Source organism: Manis javanica, chromosome 8 (assembly GCF_040802235.1).
Source record: "Manis javanica isolate MJ-LG chromosome 8, MJ_LKY, whole genome shotgun sequence".
NCBI lineage: Eukaryota > Metazoa > Chordata > Mammalia > Pholidota > Manidae > Manis > Manis javanica.
Window position 1 is genome coordinate 56,851,361 of NC_133163.1, and position 25,294 is coordinate 56,876,654.

General features: G+C 35.4%; 1 long non-coding RNA gene across 2 annotated transcripts in view; it reads right to left on the reverse strand.

Moving 5' to 3' along the window:
• Window positions 1-12,820: 12,820 nt before the first annotated feature.
• Window positions 12,821-25,294, reverse strand: part of LOC140843266 (uncharacterized) — a 215,253-nt gene continuing 202,779 nt past the window's right edge. For both annotated transcript variants that reach the window (XR_012120879.1, XR_012120880.1), the window contains one exon: window positions 12,821-12,971. This is a non-coding gene — a long non-coding RNA (uncharacterized lncRNA). The remainder of the gene's footprint in view (window positions 12,972-25,294) is intronic.

Below are 25,294 nucleotides of genomic sequence, written 5' to 3' on the forward strand. Positions count from 1 at the left end.
AAGGCCTTAGATTCACTCTGAATTGCAGGGAAATCACTGGAGGAGTTTTTGAATGTATTCGTGAAATGAAATACGAGATTTCCTTTAAAAGAATGATTCTGTCTGCTTTGTTGAGAACTAACTGAAGGGTGGAAAGCTAGAGCACCAGCCGTCAGCATGGTTAGGAAGCTATTGAAATAATTCAGAGGACAGTTAAAGATGGCTTAAAACGGTGCAGGGGTGGGGTTCTGGGTCAGAAGGCTTCAGTTTCTGGACATTTTTGAAAGTTCAGCTGAACATGTTTGCTGATTAATTTTGATGTGAAGTATAAGAAAATTAAGAGGATCAATAATAACTCCAAGTCTGCTAGAAAAACAGTAAAGTGAAGTTGCCACTCACCAAGATAAGAGTGTAGGGAACAGTAACAATGGAAGTCACACATTTAAAAAACATCTAAGCTAGCATAAATTAAAGGGATGTGTGTATGATAAAATATTACAGTGGAGACTTTTCCTGTACCCTGCTGTATAGCACTAGAATCCACAGCCATAAATAATGAATACTAGATGCTCCAGATTTTTTAAAAGTGTGTTCATAAATAGAGCTAGACACTATCTCCCAGAGCTTACAAAACTGGACCGAACCTCTTTCACAGTGAAGTCCCTCTTTTCTCACTCTCCCACTCCATTCTACTCCCCACTAGGATATATAATAATGATAATAATAATAATAATAAAAATAATAATAATAAACTAGGGAGGAGGAGAAAAGAGAGAAAATCCTGGACTCTGGACTTGCAGCATTGGCAGGGAAATTAGTGTTAGGAATAAAACAGTTTTACTGCATTTGTCAATTCAGGAAAGAAATAGGATACTTTCCTCACCAAACACAGTAAGAATTTATAGGTAGTGAGTTACCCTTAGCGATGTAGGAACTGGAGGTTCTTGCAAGGTAGGAGACTGATATCTCATTTCCCTACAGGAAGCTAATGGAGCCATTGAATATCTCTCCCTTCTGCTCCTCTATGGGAGCTCTTTGTACAACTTCATGCATTGAAGCATACCCAGTGTCAGCTCGATTGCAACTCTCAGTTAAAAAGACATAGTTATATTCTTTTCCTGGATAGGTCCAACCTTTCTTTTCCTCTATTCCCTGATCTCTTTTTCCTACATCCTCAAAACCTTCATTTGTTCTCTTTAGACTATTTTTCAGAAATCGTGAACCATTAGATGTCATATCTCATACTGGACTATTAGTAATGCCCAGGACAATGGAAAACAGCAATCTCTATACCAGTAAGCTAGCATAAATCTGAAAACATAAAAAGAAGTAGAAGCAATCAATGATTTTTAAGTTTAGTCCTTGCCAACCTCAATAATTATTTTATTATAGTTTTGTTCTATGATAATTTTATGATCTTAACTATCAATATTATCTATCAATTTTTAATATGTTGAAAGGATATCTCCTTTTATTTGAAATACAGAGCAATTAATCTCATCTTTCTTTTTTTGTTCCCTGACTTTATTCCAGAAAATTCACCCTTAAATATTTATAAATAAATTGGTAGCATATATCTTGATCATCCACTGTTCAATGCAGCTAGAGATAGAACTTTTAAAAAGCATTATGCTGCAAAATGACACTGAAGAGGAAAGTATTAAGTTTGGAAGGTTTGAGCTACGTTCCTTTGATGAGCCTGAGGCCAAAAAGTATGCAAGCATGCACAATTCTTTTGGAAGTGGAGGCATGTATCTGTTTTGCGGTTAATGCCAACTAGATGGATGCTTCAGAACTCTGAATGGTGGTTGAAATTGCACTTCAAATAGCACAGTAATGAAAAAACAGAAATCAATAAAAACTTATTCAAACATAATTTGTTAGGTGTATTAAATAAGCATTTTTCTCCTCTGGATTGGATTCAGTGATTGCATTAGAATAGTGGTTTTATTCCAAAACTAAAGATGACCCTTCCCAACATACAACTTGTCCTGCCAGGTTTTCCAACTGTTAGCAGTTCTGCTCACAAATTGACTTAGATTATTGCCAAGTCTGGCTAAAAAGAAGCATTATGTAGCAATGATGTTATAAGTCTCTGCTTTCCCTGATTCTATTCAGAAATAGCTACTAAATTTGTGCAACATGTCGCATTGGCCAAACTGTTCATGAGGCATTCCCAATTATGCCCAGGATATGTTTGCTGTTGTGTTCCCCATCCCCTTCACTAGTGATTTTGAAAATTAATGACTACTCTTCATTCATTTGCTTATTCAACTAATATCAACTGAGCTCCTGTGGGGTGCTAAGGACTGGGCAATTTATTAGTCATGGTTCAATTGAAACAAAGCACATAGTTATTTAAACAAAGAAAGTTAAATATAAACTTAACATTAACAAGGAATTGGAGTAATATTGCATTGACTAGTAAAAAGTAAGGAGAGACCTACAGGAAGAGCAGATGTAAAGAATATCTCTTACACTGGGGCTTAGAGATTGCTCAAGAAAGAGCACCCTACCCCATGCTGAGGCACGACCACAACTCACTGAAAGCAGAGATGTCACCATGGTGCCCCACCTGTGGAAACTGATGCAAGTTCACACTCTAGCTTGCTAAAGAGGCACCCTCAGAGAGTTGCTGATGAAAGCTGGTAAGTAGTAGATGGGCTTGACTCCCATGCAATACGGGAGCCAGAGGAAAGTTGCCCAAATTGCAGGAGCTTGGCAATGGAGGATTCTCCCCCACAGGAGAAGATTTGCTCTGGTTTTCCATCTCATTCTTCTAAACTGCTTCATGATTTTCCAAAGCATGTTGCACCATATATTGTTTCACAGCAATCCTATGTATGGGCACACAAAGGAGATTTTAATGTGAGACATTGGGCAATTATAAATTCTCAAGTCAAAGTTCCACTTTTTTTTTAATCAGCTGCAGTGCCCTGTGGTGATTAAGATATGAGTGAGGTTATTAAGTATGATCCTAAAGTATAAAGTTCTCAAATATGGAATGTGCAACCATCTTTTTATATGGAATGGCCCAAGAAGTTGCTTCTGAGTTCTCAGTACATCATGTAGGTACTATATGCATAAGAATCTGTGAAATGTCCACCCTGACTTATTTTGTTCATTAATAGGATGGCCCAATGTACTTTGGTTAGAGGATTTGCCAAAATAGAATTATGTTTTCCATTCCGTGGTATGCTTTGCGATAAAGAATCTTACTGTTGTTTTATTTCCTAGTACATAGAATTGTGAATTAAAGCTCCTCAAAAAAACATAGCCTTTTTTCCAATAAAACTCTTAAATAGAATATCCCATCCTTACATGATAGGAGCTAATGCATGATGGAAGCTTTCTCAGTTTTGATATGGTGGAGGTGAAATGTGACAAAGTGATATGTTCACTAGAAAAATAGTCCGTAATATCAGAATGTGACCACAAATGGTGTAATTCTGTACTACTTTCCCGTTGTTGCTGTAACAAATTGACACAGATTTGGCGACTTAAAACAAAATGAATGTATTATCCCATAGTTCTAGAAATAAAAAAAAATTGATGGGTCTTATAGGGCTAAAATCAAAGTTTTGGCAGAGCAACATTGATATTGTTGAAGACTGTGTTAATTTCCTTGTATCTGTGAATTTTCCAGTTTTCCTTCTGTTATTGATGTCGTTTTATTCCTTTGTGGTTAGAAAAGACACTTGGTATTATTTCAATAATCTAAATTAGTCAAAACTTGTTTTTTAGCCTAACATGTGATGTATCAGAGAATGTTCCATGTGCACTTGAGAATGTATATTCTGCTGCTATTGTGTAACGTGTTCCCTAGGTCTACTAGGTCCATTGGGCTATGGTGGTGTTCAGGTCTACTGTTTCCATGTTGATTTTCTATCTGCATGTGCTATCCACTGTTGAAGTATTTTAATAGTCTCCTATTATTATATTATTATCTATTTCTCCCTTCATATCTGTCACTGCTTTACATATTTAGGTGCTTGGATATTGGGCACATATATATTTGTGACTAGTATATTCCCAATGAATTGGCACTTTTATTGTTATATAATGACCTTCTTTGTCCTTTGTGACTATTTTTGACTCAGACTCTATTTTGTCTAATATAAGTAGGGTTAGCCAGTCACCCATGCTCTCTTGGTTAACATTTCATGGAATATGGAACAGAATTTCTATTTGGTTCTTTTTTAATTGTCTTTCTTTGTCGATATTCTATTTTGTTCATGTATCATTTTTCTGATTTTATTTAGTTTTCTGTATTCTCTTGTAAATCACTGAGATGTTTAAAGATAATTATTTTGCCTTCTTTGTCAATATATTATAGATTTCCATTCCTTAGGGTTAGTTACTAGAGATTTATTTTGTTCTTCTGATTATGTCATGTTTTCCTGAATTTCCATGTTTCTTGTAACTGCACTGGTGTCTGCACATTTGAAGAAACAGTCACTTCTCCCAATATTTGTGGACTGGCTTTGACTGGGAAAAGACTTTCTCAAATCTGTCTAGAGATTCTGGGCCTTTGTTCCTAGTTGCCCCAGATGTCCTGTTTCCCTGCTCCCTCCACCTCCAACAGGAGCTCACAAGTTCTTACTCCCTCTGATGTCTTACTGTGACTTCAATCAGTGTGAGATGAAACAGAATCCAGCTTCTCAGGAAGTGCACTGTGATGCCTGTATGTTGTAGCCAGGCTCCACCCCTCCTTCCCTACTGGATGAGAAGCCTCACCTCTTCACACCACATCTCAGAGTCGTGGCAGTCTCAGGAAGCTGCCAGTCCCTTTTCCTTTTTTCCTAGCTGAACCATGTGTCCTAACTATGCGGGTTTTCTTAGGGCTTGGCGTGAGGCAGGGCATGATCTGATATCTTGGGAAGTCTCCTCAAAAGCTAAGGGCGTTGGACCTTCAACCCACCTTCTCCCTCCCTCCACAAGGGGAAGGAAGTTGCAGAATGAAATCTCTCTAGGCACTAAGCAGTATCTGCTTGGGGGAGGGATTGATTTGGGAAAAATGAAACTTCTCTTCCTATTTGTTTCAGTGCAGCTCTTCTTAGTTTGTGCTTGGATGGGATGTCTCATAAAAGTATTTTACTCCTTATATTGTTTTTAAGTTGATATTTCATTGAAGGAACAAGTTCTGGGATTTTTTATTCTGCCATATTGATAACATCACTCCTTCCTATTCTCTATGTCCTTTTTATAAATTGTATTATCTTTTTACTGTTGAGTTGTAAGAGTTCTTTATATATTCTGTATACAATATCCCACTATCAGATCTATATTTGCAAACATTTTCTCTCATTTTGTGGGTTCTCTTTTCATCTTCCTGACAGTGTAATTTGCAGTATACAATATTCTTAATTTTGGTGTCATACAATTGACCTATTTTGTCTTTTGTCAATTATACCTTTGCTTTCATATCTGAGAAATAATTTCCTAACCCAAGGTAGTGAAAATTCATTCTTAAATTATCTTTTAGAATATAATAGTGTTAACTCTTATATTTAGATCCATGAATTCATTGAGTTTTTACTTTTTATATGATGTGAGGTAGATATCCAGATTCATCCATTTGAATGTGGATATTTAACTGTTCAGATATAGTATAGTTACCCCAACTAGATTGTCTTGACACCTTTGTTGAAAATCAGTTGATCCTAAATGTAATAGTTTATTTACCTACTATTGATTCTATTCCATTCATATTACATCTGCCCTCATTTCAGTACTGTTTTGATTACTGTAGCTTCAGAGTAAGTTTTGAAATTCACAGGTGTGAGCCCTTCAACTTTGTCCTTCTTTTTCATGATTGTTCTGGTCATTCTTTTTTTATTATTATTCCCAAATAAATTTTAGAATCAGTTCTTAAATTTTTAAAACAAAAGTGGGATGGAACTTCTGGTAGAATATATTAATTGAGTAATGAGTAAATGAGAAAAAAATCTTAATATTTTTTCTAATCCATAATCATGAAATGCCTTCCATTTATTTAGATTTTTAATTATTTTCAACAGTGTTATTGTTTAGTATAAATCTTACACTTCTTTATTAAGCCCATCCTTAAATATGTTTGATACTTATGTGCATGAGATTGTTTTTTAATTTATTATTATTAGTGTAGCAAATGATTTTTGTATATTGATCTTGTATTCTGTCTCCTTTCTTAATTTATCTATTTGTTCTAATAGATTTTTAGTGGATACCCTGGGATTTTCTATGTATAAGATAATGTCATCTGCGAATAAACATGGTTTTACTTCTTCATTTCCAACTTAAATTTTTAAATTTATTTTTCTTGCATAATTTTTCTAGCTAAAACCTTTAGTATAATCTTGTATAGAAATAGTCTAGACATACTTGTCTTATTTTCTATCTTAGTTGGGGGGAAACATGGTTTCTTACATTACATATAATGTTACTGTAAAATTTTTTTTGGTTGATGATGCTCTCATTCAGTTGAGGAAATTCCCTTATATTCCTGGTACATTAAGTATTTTTCTCAAGAACTGATGTTATATTCTGTATGATGTTCTTATTATTGAGAGCAGCTTGTCTTTTCCCCTCATTATTCTATTAATATGATGTATTACATTAATTGGTTTTAGTATGTTAAATAAACTTTGCCGTGTTAGGATAATACCTAATTACAATTGATGTATAATTCTTTTTAGTGTTGCTGGCTTGGAGTTGCTAGTATTTTGTTGAGAATTTCATATCTATATTTATCAGGGATATTATTTTACAGTTTCTTTGTGATATCTTTGGCTCAAGTATAAGGGTAATACTGACTCTGTAGAACCAATTTGGAAGTGTTCTTGCGTCCTCTATTTTCAGGAAGAATTTGTGAAAGATTAGTATTAATTCTTTAATGTTTTGTAAATTCACCAGAGATAAACTCATAATGAAGTATTTCTGAATTTTGTTAAAAATACTGTAATCACAGTTAAGGTATTCCTATACACTATATTATCATCTTTTATATATGAATGAATTCAGTTTGCTAATATTATACTAGGGATATGTCAATATTCATGAGGAAATTGGTCTGTATTTTTCTTATTTTATTTGTCAGGTTTTGGGAATCAGGTTTGCACTGTCATCGTGCAACAAATTGCTCCCTCCTCTTTTTTTTTAAAGGTTTTTGTGTGGGATCTATACAGTTTCTTGTTTAAATGTTTGACAAAATCTAACCATAAGGTCATCTCACATGGAGTTTTCATTATGGAATGGTTTTCCTTATGATCTGAATTCCTTTCATGTATATTACACTACTTGAATTTTGAATTTCTTGTCGTTTCAGTTTCTGTCTTTGAAAAAAAATACTCCATTTCATCTAACTCAACAAATTAATTGGTATAAAGTTTATGATAATATATGCTCATTCTTTTTATTATATTATTATATAGCATCTGTACAAATTTCCTTCATGTCATTTCCAATATTGGAAATGTATGCTCTTTTTTTTAATTGAACAATCTTGCAAGTAGTTTATTCTTTACAAAAATTCTTTCAATTTATATTGAATATTTATGATTACCTATTTTTTATTTCACTGCTTTCTGCTCTTATTTCTTCTACTTATATTAAGTTATATGAACTCTGCCACTAATGGCTTTGTGGAAATTTAGGTCTTTTTTTCAGTGTCTTCTGTTTGCTATCAGCATCTAAAGCTTTAAATTTCCCTCTAAGCTCCCTTTTGACAGGCAGCTTATCAATTCTGAAATTTCCTTGTGATTCCTTTTTGTCCCAGGAATTGCTTGGAAATGGGTTTTTTGTTTGTTTTCAAAGATGTGTGTACATATATTATCTTATATTTTACTTTTACGTATGCAAAAGTCCCCAAGTAAGTGGTTGGCATTTATTTTAAACTGACATTATTTCTATGTATCTACAGATAAATAGATCAATCTACATAGATAGATCTTCCCTTTTGATTTTTAAGTGTTTGAAAAATATCTCTAGGCATCTTTCAAAACAGAAAAAAAAATCTAATTAAAAATGCTGTAAAGCTGATATGTTAGTTACAATGAATGAAATACTATAATGAATGAAAGAAACTTTTTACTTGCTCATATCAAAATCCTCATTGTTCTTTGAATGTGACAAACATTTCAAGTAGGCATGTGGGTGACCACTAAAAGAATTGATGTTTACCTGTAAATTCATAAATAGTGCTTATTGTCCTAATAAACCAAAATAAAGAGTCTCTAGAGATTTAGCAATATCTACATGTAGACAAAAGAAAATAAAATATTGCTTTAGACTTTAAAATTAAAATATTTATTGCCAGATGACTTTTACTTTAGGATATTTCAGGTAGGAGATGATAGTTTTGTAGCGCTCTTCACAGCAGCAGAAGTAAATGACTTTGTACAATCTCTTTATATCTCTAGGAGAATTGTTGTGGTATTATTAGCACTACCAAGGGAAACAAATGTTATGTTGTTTAGTGAGTTGGCCATCTGAATCACAGACTCCATTTTACAAAGTTATATTACAAAGGACAAGTTATTTAATAATATTGGAAGCCTGTCTCAGTGAATAGTTGTCTTCTTTACAAAGCTCCAGATGATAAATATATTTAAGCACCATCAGCAATAAATTATGTTTACAATATTAAACTCTAATATACATAATTAATTATGGAGTTCCCGAAACACTTTATTTCTGTCCTTTCTGGCTCTATCACCACATATAAGTAGGTTTGACACTTTAGTTAAATGTCTTATTCAGCCTTTAAAAATATTTTCTTTCTGTTTTTTTTTTTTTTTGATAGGCGAAATTGACTGGCATAGAGCACGGGCTAGTTTATTTAGTTTCCTAATCTTCCCTTACTACTTATTTTCTAAAATGATTTTTTAACAACCTCTCTCTCTCCAAGCGTCCAATGCTCTGCATTATCCTAGTCTTTCTCCTATATGACCGTCTGGCTTTTCCTCACTTCCCTTTCCTAACTCCTCCTCACCCTGTGGAACTTCTCTCTGTATGGTGTAGTGCACATGGTCTCTGGATACAGACATTTTCCTTTCTAATTATTCTGTAGACGATCTTATCAGGTGCTTAGGTTTAAGTCATATATGCACAGATACTTCCAAATTAGTACATTACCCCAAACTCTCAGAAATATCTCTACTGTATCTCTACTTGGACATCTCAGATTCACTGTACTGAAACATAAGTATTGATTGATTCCCTTTTCAAATCTGTTCATTGCTTCGTCTTTCAAATCTTTGCCAAAAAATAAACATTAACCTAGCTTCTTGGGTGAAAACCTTATGGCTATATTTCTGTAAACTCTTTTTCCAAATCCTAGAACTAATCCTTTAGTCAATTTGAAACTGCCTCCAGAGTAGGTCATGAAACTAATCTGTGCACCACCTCCACCATCATTAGGCTGCCCAAACTAACATTCTCTCTCCCATAGTGTATACTGCCACCACTCTTACACTCCTTGTAATATTTGATAAAACAGTGTGTGTATGTATGTGTGGGCATGAGTGTGTTTATTATATGATATAAGAGTTCTGAAAATAATAACATATTCATAAGCCCATCATCAAATTACTATTTTTATATCTATTTTTTTTATTTTGGTATCATTAATCTACAATTACATGAAGAACATCATGTTTACTAGATTCCCCCCTTCACCAAGTCCCCCCCACATACCCCTTCACAGTCACTGTCCATCAGCATAGTAAGATGCTTTCTTTTTCCCCTTTCTTTTTCCCTGCCCTTCTCCCTCCCTTCCCACCCATCCTCCCCAGTCCCTTTCCCTTTGGTAATTATTAGTCCATTCTTGGGTTCTGTGATTCTGCTGCTGTTTTGTTTCTTCAGTTTTCCTTTGTTCTTATACTCCACATATGAGTGAAATCATTTGGTATTTGTCTTTCTCCACCTGGCTCATTTCACTGAGCATAATACCATCTAGCTCCATCCATGTTGTTGCAATTATATCTATTTTATAAAACTCATCTCATCAAATTACTTTTCCTTCATGGGTTATCATTATTGTAAAATTTTTATTCTCTCTACCACCAAAACACAATTAGAAAACTGGATAAAATATATGAAACAATAGTCTGGATACTGGACAACAGTCAGTGCAGAACTGCAGTCTCTGATGTAAAGATAACAGGTGAGGTGAGCCCAGTGACTGTCCCTGGTTCTCCTCCTAGAAACACATTCCAGACTCCAGTGCAAGGAGAGGGGTTGCCAGGCGGTGATGCTGTTGAGATGAAAAACTGCTCTCAGAGCCAAAGTGGGCTGATAGGGCTGGATGTTGTGAGACAGGGTTCCCCAAAAATGGAAGCTACACAGGGAAAGACCTCCTGAATTCCATATAGGGATTCATTTGAATATTTGCAGAATACACAACTATGGATGCGTATGGTGAAACTGCATGATGGATGACAAAAATTAACCCTAGAGTAAAGCTACTCCAGATCTGGTCCTGCCCTAGCTTTATAGTAGGAGTAGGTTAGCTGTTACTAAGGTGTGATCTGTGTGTGTACTTTCTCTAGTGAATGTCTCAGGTGATCATTAAGAATCTCTGCTCTCACATTTGTCTGTCTTGTGCTGAAATATTTCCAGGCCCTGTCTGAGTTTGGGAAATTGTTTAGCTTACCTTCCCCTGATTGACATTTTTGGTTAGTGATTTTGTGTCACTAAAATATAACACTTTATTCTAAATATTAAAATATTGTGTCTTCCATATTCACTTCTTATGTCCTGCTGAAGTTGTATGACAAGCTATATAGAGATTCAAATTCACTTTTTATAACCAATTTGCTAAGCAAAATTTCTTGACTAATCCATCATTGATCTACAATGGATTTTCTATTGTAAGTTACACATGAAAGGTTTTGGATTTAGACTGTTGACTATTTAACTGCTCTGTGGGCTTTACAATACCATTATCTTATAAAGAGTTCCTCCACCAGCAACTTGCTCATTTTGAGTGATTATATAATTCTCAGGTCCATTTCATTCCTACTCTGATCTATAGATAAATAGGACAATTCCCTCTTTAGCTTTATGAAATATCATATTCTGATTTTGGTTGAAATTATATTGTGTCAATAGATCAGTATGACAAGGAACCAAAAAATGCTTTTTAGGAATAAAACTAAAACTCAGTCGGAAATGGATTTTAATTTTTGGCAATCATGCCAATTAATAAAACTATGATTACATAATTGGATGTGTAAATGTTTTTACTAAAAAAATCACAAAACATGAAAATTTAAGTCCATTCATATTGATCTCATGTTGGCTACAGAGTTTTTTCAAAGTTTCTAATGCAGGGACAAAAATATATATATAAATAAAGGAAAAGAAGAAAAAAAGCTCTTTTATTAGGGAGACAACCCTACTGGACAAGTACATGCCCAGGAGTGTTCACAAGACAGAAGTCCTGCTATTCCTCAATGGTTATCACTGAAATGATTATGGCTGAAATCTCTGATGTTTAGAATGTCATACTATGAAATTATAGTTTACATATGTATTATTTTATATATGTTGAAATTTATCTTTGTTTGGATATTTTATGGGAGTACTTACAAGGTTGAAGAATTTTCAAGAGACATTTTTATGATGTGTTTCCCTTATTCACCAACCTGGGATGCTAACCATTTATGTAAGTTATCTTTTTGCTGTAACAGTGCTGCATACAAACAACCTGGAAAATAGGTGGTTTAAGTGCACAGCCACTTTGTACTTGGCATATGGATCAGCTACATCTCAAATGGACTCTGCTAGGCTTGTCCTGGGTTCGATTAGGTTTGCTTCCAAGATGTGATTTGGCTTTGAATATGTTTACATCCAAGTTTAAGGTGCTCACCCTACCTGGGAAGTGAAATTCTCATGTCTGTGGTCAGGGGCACAAGAGACAACAGTCCCCTCAAGCCCGGAGAAAGCCCTACCTCGGCATGTTCATGGGTCATATCCCCTTACATCCTTTTGGCCAAAGTGAGTCACATAGCCAAATGCAATATACGTAGGGTGGGGAAATAAAGTACTCTCATGGAAAGGGCTAAGGAGGTTGAATATTTTCTGAAGAATAACACAATACACTGCACTCTGTAAGTATGACTCCATAGTTGGTGAAATTTTCCTCATGTAAAATACCTTCAATGTTCAGACACTACTGTATGGATCATGCTATTTATTAAAACAAGCTAAGGAAATGTTACATATTTCAGAAAAATTTGTTTATGTTTTCCTCAAACTTAGGCTCTTTTGATTTCAGGATTTTAATGAGATTTTAAACAGCATTTTATAACTTCTTTGCATTGCTTTAGTTTGTGACCAAGAATATTAAACAAGTTGGAGATATCAGCACATACCATGATTCTGTCCACTAATTAGCATCACAGAAGCAGAAGTGCTGAAGTCCCATAGAAGTGTTATTTATAGAGAATCTAAATTCAGAGTAAGCTTGTTTACTATTAACTGTTCTATGCAGAAAAATATATTGCGATAGCTATGTTTAATGAGAAGCATAAATCACACCTAATGGACCATGACTCAGATTACCATCAATTTATGATGCTAAGATATGGACTTAGGAATCTATCTTTCTATATGACTACTTCAGTTTGAGCTGAAACATTTATAAATTGAAAGAAAAGCTTTAATTTTTTTCTTAAACAACAGCAATGGAACACTGTTGCTTTGTTCTACTTGGTTCATAAATATTGAAGTAATAAAGCTGATTAAAACTAGGAAATAAAAATATACAGACAGGCAAGCATGTTATACCTAGAAAACCTGACTAACAAAAACAATCAACTTTGGTGGTGCAGAAGTGAGGAGAGAAAAAGTGTGTGTATCAATGTTTTATTAATGGTATCAGTTCCATATTTGCAGTAGCTTGTTACACTGGTCTTCAGGTAGTATACAAAAGGAGAGACCTAGCTGGCTCCCAGGTTCTTAGGAAATCATTTTGATATTTGCAGTCTTGAGACCTAAAATGCAGATGTCTTCAATTGAACAGAAAATAGTACATTATTTTTATTAAGGTATCATTGATATACAATCTCATGAAGGTTTCACATGAGCAACACTGTGGTTTTAACATTCACCCATATTATCAAGTCCTCCCCACCCCATCACAATCATTGCCCATCAGTGTAGTAAGATGCCATAGAGTCATTACTTGTCTTCTCTGTGCTATACTGCCTTTCCTGTGCTCCCCCTACATTATATGTGCTAATCACAATGTCCCTTAATCCCCTTCTCCCTCCCTCCCCACTCACCCTCCCCAACCCTTTCCCTTTGGTAACAACCGCTAGTCCCTTCTTGTGAGTTTGTGAGTCTGCTGCTGCTTTGTTCCTTCAGTTTCGCTTTGCTGTTATGTTCCGCAAATGAGTGAAATCTTTGGTACTTGTCTTTCTCTGCCTGGCTTATTTCACTGAGCATAATACCCTCTAGAGAAAAGACAGCATTTTAAACATAATGTGAGAATCTTTTTTGCATTTCAGTATTTTACTATGTTCTTCTAAGTGTAGACTTTTTCTGTGATCTTAACAACTAGAGGTATGACTCAGCACTTCACCAAAATCTAAGGGGCATGATGAGGGGCACCTCCTTCTCCTTCCTTCTCCTTTCTTTTCCTACATGGATGTATGATAATTAATCTTCTATCAATAGTTTATTGGATGTTTTGCTAGCCTTTTTTTCTTATATAGAGGGTATATATTGAGTATTTCAGCATTGGTTGTGAGACTGTGGCAGAGAGTATCAAATGAGTGTATTGAAAGCCAGATAATTTCCTATCTTCATTTGTGTTTAGCACAATTCACTTCTAACCATATGGACTTAGTATAAAATCCTTGGGGTGCTTCTCAGAAAGATTTCTTAATTGCTGGCAGAAGTGACAGTGTGAAAAAACAGAGTATCGTCCCTTTCTCCTTCTACATTGGAATGCTGACATAGTACCTGGAAATGTCTTTGACATATTTGAACCATTATAAAACAAGTCAAGGGAGGAAAACACAGGATGTCAGGGAAGAATGATTAAGCCTTAGAACTGGTTAGGTTGTTGAACTACTTTACCAACGTCAAACATTGCCTAGGTCCAATTAGATGAGGAAAACGTATACCTCTATTTTAAAGGCATGATTTATCAAGTTTTCAGTTCTTTGCTGCCAAGAGCACTCTTACATGTGTAGAAAGTTTATGAAGAATAAAATGGTAAAAGAGAACTTCCGAGTTAAAGACTATACATATTTTTAATTATAAACATTAATGTCAAAAGTTCCTTTTAAAATATATAAATTTACACCCCACCAATATCAAATTGGAATGGCTGTCTACATCTCTACAATATTATATGTTATTAGTTTATGCAATAATCAGCATTCATTAAGTACTCAAATATGCTCAACATTGTGCTAATTGCAAAAATATGGAAATAAATAAAAATATTATGGTCTCTGCCTTCCATGTTTCCAGATGTGCTCTGATGACCATTTTATTTCTTTATTCATGAATCCTACAAAGTTCTTAAGTTTTATTTTGGCATTTCATATTGTTTTGTCTCTGTGATTGAGATTAAGGGACAGTATAGGAAGTTTAGAAAATATATTCTAGAATCAGTCTATTTGGGATAGGAACTTGAAACCACCTCAGTAGCTCTATGGTGTTGGCCTATTTAACTTTCCTGAGACTGTTCACCTGTAAACTGAGGATAATAACAGCTATTTTACAACCTATGAGTTATACAAAGCACCTAGCACAAGGCCTGTCTAATGTTACTTAATATTATCATAAGAGTTTCAATATATTTTATAAGTTTACATATATGTAACATATATACAATACATACATTATAAATTTTATATTAATTTGTATGCAATTGCCTTATTGAATTTTGCTTATTATAGTTTGTTGACTAATATTTCTAGATACTTAATCATATTATCTGAAATAATCGTATATTTTCTATTCCTTTCCAATATTTATACTCTCTTTTTTTTAACCTACTGGAGTTAAATGGCATTTCTAAAACATTATAATGATTGTTAGAAGGCTTTCTAATTTGAATACTATGACTATTTTAATATTGCTTTTATGAGTCCCAATGTTAAAGGCACTCATAAAATACTGCAATCTTTTTTGTAAAATCTTTGTCATCTAATATGCTCATCTTGGAACACATTTTTCATAAATTACCCATTTTATTTTATATGTTTTGTTTATAAAATTTCTGTTTCCTATTACAAAATACTTTCAGGAAATTTTCTTCTTGAATATTCTTCATCCATTCAAGATCCAATCTTGGCTTCTGCAGCTCCTTTCTATCTCTCTTTTGATTTTACTGTAATTCTTTTTTGCATAGTTTCAATACCTTTAAACAACTTGTTCATTATGTCAAATTAATTCATTACTCAATTTGTAATTCAATTTATTAATTAAATGATTCAAATCAAGTCATTCATTGTATCAAATTAGTCTTTGACTAAAAAAGGTATAATATCTTGTCTGATAAATAAAAAACTCTAGATCAAGATATCTCTGTAATAAAAGGGTTTATTGAAACTTTAAAGACACTAACCAGAAAAAGGACTGAGTCCTAGGTCAGGAAGTTTCTGCTTCACCAGCAACAAGGACAATGAACAGAAACAACTTGTCCTCCAGACTCAGGAAACAAGGGACATTTATAAGGGATCTCAAGGAAAGAAAGTTCTTAAATTCACATTGGCCACAGATAAGGAATGTGGGCTAAGATGAAGAATAGGTGGGCAGTGGGAATAAGTGGTTAGTCCACAGAGGGGGCTCGTGGATTGGTTGTTGTTGATGGTCAGGTACTGTTCATGCACAAGAGGAATGCAGTGGTTCTGTGGACCTTCCAGATAACCGTTGAAATTGCTTCATTGAGGAACATAGAGTTTCTGCTTAGCTACAGCCCATGGCTATTGACTGATTAACTTCCCTTGACCCTCTACCCTGTTCTCTAGCCCTTATGTCACTTAATTTTAGTACATACAAAAATCTTATGAAGTCCTTCTAAATATACAGTTATAGTATGAGGGATGTTTGTTTCTCTTTGACCTCTGTTTAGCAAGGCCTATGTCTTATTACCAGGTCAGTGGGACAATCCCATTTCTGTCAGATATGTATTGTCACTGATAATATAGCACAATAAACTAGGCCACTATTTAGTCGAATAAAACAAAGTATTTATCCTATTATTCTAGAGATTCTCAATCTGTGTTTGGCTCAGCTAGGCCATTCCAATATCAATGAGGATACCTCATGCTTATCTGGTTGACTGTTCTATTAGTTGGCCTTGACAAAAATGTCTGAGAAGGTCTCAGCATTGACAACTCATTTCTCCTCCAGAATTTCTCTTCATCCAGTACTCTAACCTCAACTTGTTCAGATGGCATAGTCATGGTGTTTTGAGAGGAAAGGCTGAAGCCCAGTTTCTGAGAGGCTGGGAAGCAGACAATACCATTTCATGGGAAGAACTGCAAATGAAGGTGCATGGATAAAAGGATATTGCAGTTATTGTTCACAAATTATCTATGATACTTTCACTCCTAAGAAGCCATGCTAGATCTCTGTTGCAACGTTTTTTATGTTTTTATGTTTTTTTCTTCCTTCCCTCATATGTAATCTAAAGTACTTGAATCATGTAGAGTTCAATAAAATAACTGATCAAATTGATGGTAATATGGCATTTTTCATTTAAACACTACTGCTTTGATATGTAAATGTTGCTTATCTTTTGCCATGTTTGAAACTCATTACTACATCACTAGTTCTTGGGCAGCTCAGCACCTTCATGTCTATGTAACCTAGGGTGGCAACTAAATACCTTGCCACCCCCAGGTATTTGTAAGACTGCCCCCAGCTGGTCCCAGAAAGGAGACCAATAGGGTTCAGATTTGGTTGTCGAACCTTGCTACAACTTGCTAACAGAGCACTTTTTCTTCTCTAAGCAACCAGGTAACAACCATATACTAGCCAGTGTTCTTGAGAGAAATAGACCCAAAAGGATATATAAAGGAACTTTATTGTAAATAATTGGCTCAAGCAATTACAGAGTCCTAGAAACTGAGAAGTTTCAAGATCTGCAGTTGGCAAGGTGGAGGGCCAGGAAGGGCTGGTTATGTAAGTGCTAGTCAGAGTTCACAGGTCTGAGACACAGGAGTGTCAGCAGTGCTATTCCAGTCCAAGTCTGAGCCTGAAAGCGGGAGACCAATGTTCCATCTTAAAGACAGGCAGTAGAAGCAAATTCTACCTTACTCGACTGTTCCGGTCTATTCAGGCCTTCAGTGGGTTAGGTGAGGTGCCCCCACAGCGGGAGGGCAGTATGCTGTACTCAGCCTATTGATTCAAATGTTAATTTCATTCAGCAACACACTTACAGACACACTCAGAAGAATGTTTAGCCAAATATCTTGGTGCCCCTGGCCCAGTCAAGATGGCACCTAAGATTAACCATCATAAATCACATTTTGGTGGTGATACATAGATAGCAGGAGTAACTGTTTCCACCTCTGAGTCCTCCTGGGATGGTGAGGCACCACATTACTTGGCAGGTCCTTCTGGCGACTTTCATTCCCCTCCCCACTGCACCCAACCAAAAAAGCAAGGAAAAGAGCAAATGCTCTCCACTGTACTGTTTCCTGACGGGTACAATGCCCATGAGAGCTACTTAAAATAGTATAATAGGTGTCATTTATGCCAAAAAATCCTCCTTGACATTGGGGAAATTTCAGATTTCATCAAGCAGTTGACTCATATTAAATATCATTTCCTCATGTTCTTAAATTTATTACTTCTCAATTCTCAAAATATAATACTTTCAGTGTTGCATTTTGCCAGTAATTTTTTGGAAAAGCAAATGCTTTTAATTGCTATTTTTATTTACATTGAGTTACGTCCCTATGGAAGAGTTCATAATTCTTTTCTAACACTTTTCAATCTTTTTTCTATGATCCTCTGGTGCATATATAAGATTAAACAGGAGTATTATGAATATAATCATAGAGAAATCATTAAATTTATTGGGACTGAAAGTTTCAGTATCCTATAAAATATGCTAAAATGTATTAGAAACACAGCAAACCCATTTTTAAAATTGAATCTGTTCATTTTTGTTAGAAATATTTAAGCTGCTTTTAATAGATTCTTGTTCTCACTTTATTCTCTACTGTAATCTCACTGTATCAGATCCATTTGAATAGCATTCTTGAATCTCTTTTGAATAAGCACCACAATCAGCCTTTAAGCACTAAAGCTTGAGAAAACTGAAAATTCCCTCCCAGCTTTCCCCCAAATAACCTAAATCTTCACAAGATGGCTCTGAAGAAAACATAAAGCAAAGTCTAAAATATGATGAGAGAGGTTATGACTCAGTGAAACTCAGAGTGTGCAATGGTACAAAGGGGACAAGTTCAATAGCTCTCATTTCCTTCTCAGGCCCTTCTCCCAGTCTAATTCTGACTCATGAAGCAGATGCAGTGTTTACCTTTACAATCCATAGAATTCTAATGACAGAATGCTTTACATTTTCACAACAAGGTAAATTAAATTAAGTGGAGACATTGACTAGTTTCACAGAATCGACTGGCATAGCCCACAGCCCACAAAAACAAACTCTCAAAATATCCTACATTCTGAGTCTAGAGTGCAACAGCTATGAGACCAGGGCCTAAAGAAAGGTACAGTTTCAGCAGAACTGTAATTTCAGTCCTCTCCTACTTGCCTTCCCCTACAGTTGAGATACAGAGACAAAGGTGGTCTTTTGAGGGAGGGAAGACCATGTAAAGAAATTATCCTCTGGTAAGGAATACTGACTTCTTCTCATTACCATCGTGCCATAGTAATTGGAGAATGGCTTGTATTATCTTTGGTTGTCTGTAAAGCAGGCCTAATTATTTACTCCTCAGGTATATCTGCTTGGCCATTGGTGTTGACGACTGGCACATGTGCTGCTGAATTAGTATGGGATCAGGTTAAGCAATAGTAGCATTGAGAAGTGCAATCACCAGGCTAAGGATTAGGTAAAACACACTTACCTAGTGCGTTTCCCAAAAGGTGCAGAAAATGGATATTACTCTTGCCTATGAGAATGGACCTATAACCTCCAGGTTAGAGTTCTGGAGGAGAAATTGCATATCTACCTGGTAATTACAGGTTTGCTGGGACTGCCAAAATGTTACTCAGAATGTCAGGCACATTAGGAACATGCCACAAGGCGTCCTTCCTAGATGTCAAATTGAATAAGTTGACTCTTCTGAGTGTTCAATGATGTACTCATGTTTAAAGCAGGTGTTTGAGCTTGAATCAGCAAGGCCTTCTTTGGCCTGTATTTACCTACAGTAAGATTAAAGATGATGGCTTAGATCAGTTACTGTGACCACAAAGAACCATGTAGTGGGCAGCAACATGATCTCTCCTGTCTTTATATGCTTTGTATGATTTTTGTCTGGCCAGTGGGTTTCAGCCCTGGGCAAGTTCACTATGGATTCAGTGTGACCAAAGAAATTGACAGCAAAACTTTCTTGGGGTGAAAGGGTTTATTACCCGGCTTGTTCTCCTGTGGTAGGTTGAGCACTAGCGTCTCTGCCTCCGCCCAGAGCCCTGGGCCGAGCTCTCTATACAGCACAATAATGGCTTATTGCCTAAGGTGTGGAAGTGGTAGTCTAGCAATAGGCCAGTTACATCATCAAGTGGTTTAAGTTCAGTGAGGATCCTGGTCATAGGAACCCCGACTTCCCCACAGATTTCTATTAAAACTAATGAAAAGATACTGGCCAACTGACACTCAAATAAATACTTGTACCAAGAAATACCTTTTATTTAATACCTTTTCTTATTATTATTAGCCATTTTTGCCAAGAAAATAAGTTGATGGGCAAGAGAGGTAATTGTGAAAGAGCTTCACATGCCCTGACCTTGTCTCCTTCCCTCAGATCATGGAGACCCACATCCAGCCTATATTAGTGAGAGAAGAGCTTTGAATCTCATGTGAAACTCATGCTTTATATTGAATGACCCTAAATTGCAAAAGCTGCAAGAGAATATAATAACCAAACCCAAATGAAAATTTAAAGACATCTACTGAGATATCACTATGGGAACCCAAGACTCAGGTAGAATTGTGAGGGTAAGAGATAAGTTGCAAGTCATTGTGCTGGCAATAAACAAACAAATAAATACACAGTTTAATGTTTAGGCTTCAGAAGTTAAGTGAAATTAAACTATTCCCACTCTCCTGATGTCCACTGTTTCATTCCTATTTCAAAATTCTTAATGGTAGTCTAGTTTTCTGTCATTTCAGAGATGAGGTGACTGATGATTAAAATTACCAAAGTCTTGCTCTAAAGTATAGTGTGCATTTTTTTGAGATCTATGATATGTTTCAAACATTTAAAATTTCCATGCAAATGAAAGTTATTGATAAAATGCTTGGCATCCACATCAATTGCATGTCCTAATGAATATGAGCATTTAATGGAGATAGTAGAGCATATGCATTTTCAACTGGCACTAGAGCAAAGATTGCAAAAAAGTTATGGTTGATTGAAATTGCTTGGCAGAAACATTCACTTATATGGTCCAAATATATAATGCCCAATATTATGCTGGCTAGATTTTAGAAACATGTACGTAACTAACTCTTATGTGGAATATTTTAGCTACTGAGGCAGATGAATCTTTATGAATGATAATCTGTTTAGAATAAAGTGCAGGGAAATCTCTTGCCTAGCAGAGCCTGACTCTTATGTTATGCCAACCTTAAAACATATTGTTACTGGCATGCCTGCAAAAGCAACTGAGAAGAACAGAAGCACTTATAAAAATTACCTGGAAAGCAACATTTTATTGCATTTTTACAGATGGATACTTATAATACACAATGTGAATAAAGAAAGGCAACATTAATCAATCTTGTTATTTTTATACATGTTAAGGGGCTGGAATGGAGCAAGTTTAATTAGCAATTTCTTAAGTAAATTGAAAACTTCTTAAAAATATAAATGCTTATTTCAGAATAATGAACAACTTATAGTTTTGGGGTGTCCATTAGTCTTTTATATACATGTAGTTATTGCTTACTTAGTATGTACTTGAGGGTGCCATTGTCCCCACACACTTACCATGGGAAGGCAACATATTTTTCTGCCATTATACTTAATGTGATTTACACAGACTTGTTAGAGATCCTTGTATTCAAATCATTCAGTTTTAACATTATTAGCCTCATATAAATCCTCTTGAAATTACTTGGTGTCCAGATAATATAGCTCTCAGTTAACCAGCTGCAGACAGAAGTTTTTAAATGTAGATATTGGAACCTATACATTTTTTTCTGGCATGGAGATTTGTGATAGTAAGCTGCTGTTTACTGACAGTGTACTGTGCCTCCCATATTGGACTATACCTGTCATTCATATTTTGCTACATTAACATTTACAAAAATGTTGGGATATAGGATATAGTCTCAAATTATATCTGAGGAAACTGAGACTCAGAGTTCAATAATATTTCATTTTTTATAAGCTCTAATATTAGGATGACAAAAATTCTAACTCCAAACTTGTTATAAGAAGATCATAATAATTTATTGCTATAGTCAAGATCTGCCCTAAAGAAATTTTGATATTTAAAGAAGAAAAGCATTGAAAGCAATGTTATCAGTGAACACCAAGCAAAAGATTTCTACCTGAAGACATGTCATTACACAGAAAACTTTAACATTAACAGGTCCAAATTAAAAACCAAATTGTGCTATCGGATAATGTATGTATGTTACTTTGTTTTTCTCAGTATCAGGCTGTTCATCTCCAAAGTGAATAAAATAATAATTGGCATGTAGAGCATTCTGTAAAATATTATATATTATATATATATATGGTATATAACTACATATGTACATATGGTGTACACATATAACTATATAATGTATATATGGTATATAACTACATATATATTGTGTATACTACAACACTATAATTTTTTTTTGAGAGGGCATCTCTCATATTTATTGATCAAATGGTTGTTAACAACAATAAAATTCTGTATAGGGGGGTCAATGCTCAATGCACAATCATTAATCCACCCCAAGCCTAATTCTCGTCAGTCTCCAATCTTCTGAAGCATAACGAACAAGTTCTTACATGGTGAACGAATTCTTACATAGTGAATAAGTTCTTACATGGTGAACAGTACAAGGGCAGTCATCACAGAAACTTTCGGTTTTGATCACGCATTATGAACTATAAACAATCAGGTCAGATATGAATATTCATTTGATTTTTATACTTGATTTATATGTGGATCCCACATTTCTCCCTTTATTATTATTATTATTATTATTTCTATTTTTAATAAAATGCTGAAGTGGTAGGTAGATGCAAGATAAAGGTAGAAAACATAGTTTAGTGTACAACACTATAATTTAAAAATTTTTAGTCTTCCGCCTTTTTTTCTCCCTGAGAGCAAGATGGTTATAAGGAAGCTGGTAGCACAGGTATGAGAAGGACTGTTTTATTCACTTAAAAGAGTAACTGCATGACTAAGGTAGGACTATGATAAACTGTCAGAACTAAATAACAAAACATGCAAATGCCCAATAACAAAATGAGGGATTTTAACAAACATTTCTAAGGAAATGTGAGGACAAAAAAAGAAATAATCATTTTTTTTTGAGAGCATATAAAATCAATGCCTTGCTTTATAGCTGCAGTAAAATAAATGCAGATCATTCCTTATGGGAAATTTTAAGACTGTAAAAAAAAAAGAAATAATCAGTAAGAATATATTATTAGGGGACCATTCTTCAAGGATCTTCTGCATTTCTGAATATCTTGTGAGCAGAGGCAGTATTTTTTTTTTTGGACTATCTTTTCAAAGATACTGTATAGCGATCAGCTTTGAAAGATATAATGTATTCCTCTAGAGAAAAGGGCAAGGTTGCTTACAACTTTGGAAGACAGAGACAGTGTTTCCCTCTGGAACCATGTCTGATAATCATATTGTTCAGTATGAAAGATTGGATTCCATGGGCTCTCAGATCTTCTCATTTCACACAACTTGCTGTGTGGCCAGGTGTAACCTGCCTTTCTTTCCACTGGCCTTTTGGAGCTGTCTTAATTTATTCAGGCTGCTACTACAGAATACCACAGACTAGGTGGCTTATCAATAACAGAAATTAATTTCTCACAGTCCTGAGGGTAGGAAGTTCAAAATCATGGCACCAGCAGAGTAAGTGACTGTTGAGAACTCACTCCCTACTTCATAGATAGCCTTCCTGTCACTGTGTCCTCACAGGGCAGAAACAGGGCAGGCCTCTGGGTCTCTTGTAAGCATACTAATCCCATTCACAAGGGCTCTGTCCTCCCCACCTGATCACTTTCCAAAGGTTCCACCTCCAAATATCCTCACATTGAGGATTAGGTTTCAACATGTGAATTTCAAAGGGATGCAAGCATTTTATCTATAGCAAGAACTGATGCCACAATAGCGACACCATAGCTATTGCTATTGCTGGAAGTAATAAACTGTCCTTTCACCCAGAAGCCCTGAATCTTTTGTCATAATCCATGATACTGTGGCAGGCTAGTCTCTTCAGTTTCATGTCAGTTAAAAATTGCATGTCCTTCCCTATTTTTCTATTTTGATTATGAGAATAAGATAACAAAAGAAACATGACTCCAAAAATGAAGAATGAGGGTCTTGCAGGCTGATTAACAGAATATATGTACTGGAGCCCATGGGATTCAGTAGTCAACATATTGATCAAATTGTAAGGTCACCTAGGCAATAAATCATCTCCATTTCATTGCCTGCTTCTGGATACCAGGAAATAATTTCTGTGATTACTGTCTGAATAGTCCTGTGATTGTTGCCAACTCTCTTCCATGTGGGACTGTGTCCTTGCTGATATGTCCCTTAACCTCCAGCTTGCCCCTTTATAACAACAAAAATAGCACTACATCTTAGATGGGCATGGGATTATTCCTCCTTTCAGACAACAGTTACAGAAACATACATCATCAGTGAGCAAAAAAGGATGGAAACTCACAATCATTGCAGATATGCATCAGGTAGACTATCAGAATTCTGGCTTGTCCACTCAGGAAAGAAGAGATAAGGTTAGGTGATGCTTGTTAAGGGACTATGGCAGCAGCTTTGCTCTCTTACAGCTGTGTTTATCCTACCAATCAGACCATTTGGGGATGGCAATGCAAGATTTCATTCTAGTTGGAGTTAGGGAGCGTTGGCCCTCACCAGGGTTTTTTTTTGTAGACAGATAAACTCACTCAGGAAAACATATAAGAAAGGTAGATTAAAATCCAGGCTCTTAGTGCTCAGAAATGGATTCATAATGCTACTAAAGGTAGCTCACTAGAGATGAGAAAGTAAGACTAAAAACATCTATGTAAACTCCATTGTCCTTTATGATGAATAATGGATGAAACCTTGAGATATGGTCTTGGGAATGGAGAAGCAGGTGCCTCATATTAAGGAAGACTCCTTAAAAATCACTGCCACTCTCTAAATCAAGCAGAAGTTAGCCAAACAGTGCAAATCCTATAGCCCTAGTCTGACAGCACATGGCTATGGCTGCTTAGTAAATGCCCACAGCTAAATAAATGGTGTTAGTAGTGATAATCATACCACATGATACAGAGCTTTGGCTAAACAAAAAAACACTGGGAGCTCAGTAATTGAGCTACAAGTAGTTGCCACTGTAAACCGTAAGTAAATGCAACTTGTTTAATGGTATATAATCTCTCTAATGTCCTTTAATCTCTCCCTCCTTCCTAATGAATTTAACTGATTTAAGGGGTGAGAGAGAGAGAGACTTAGGTAGATAGATGGATAGATGATAGATAAATAGATAGATACAGATAGATAGATAGATAGATAGATACATAGATAGATAGATAGATAGATAGATATGGGGCCAAAGTCTGTCCCCAAGATATGAACTCACCCATCTGAGTATGCTGGGAAACTTCAGAAAGGGGAGGGACTCAAGCTTTAATGAGTCTGTTGGATTCAAGCATTCAAGTCACCAACTAGCCAGTCTTCTGCAGGGAGGGGGGGTGGTTAGATTTAACTGATGAAGTGTGAATGAGGCTCACAGTGGGAAAGGAAGCTAACATGACCTATATGCTGCCTTTTGGGCCAACTCAGTTTATAGTTCTAGCCTCTTCTGCTGAGTGCATAATGGTACTAATGTTTTGCTTGCTTGCTCTCCAAAAGCATTGTATGATAGAAGGAGTCTTTTGATCAGGAAGAACTCATCTATAAAAGTGCTAATGGGACACATGAATAG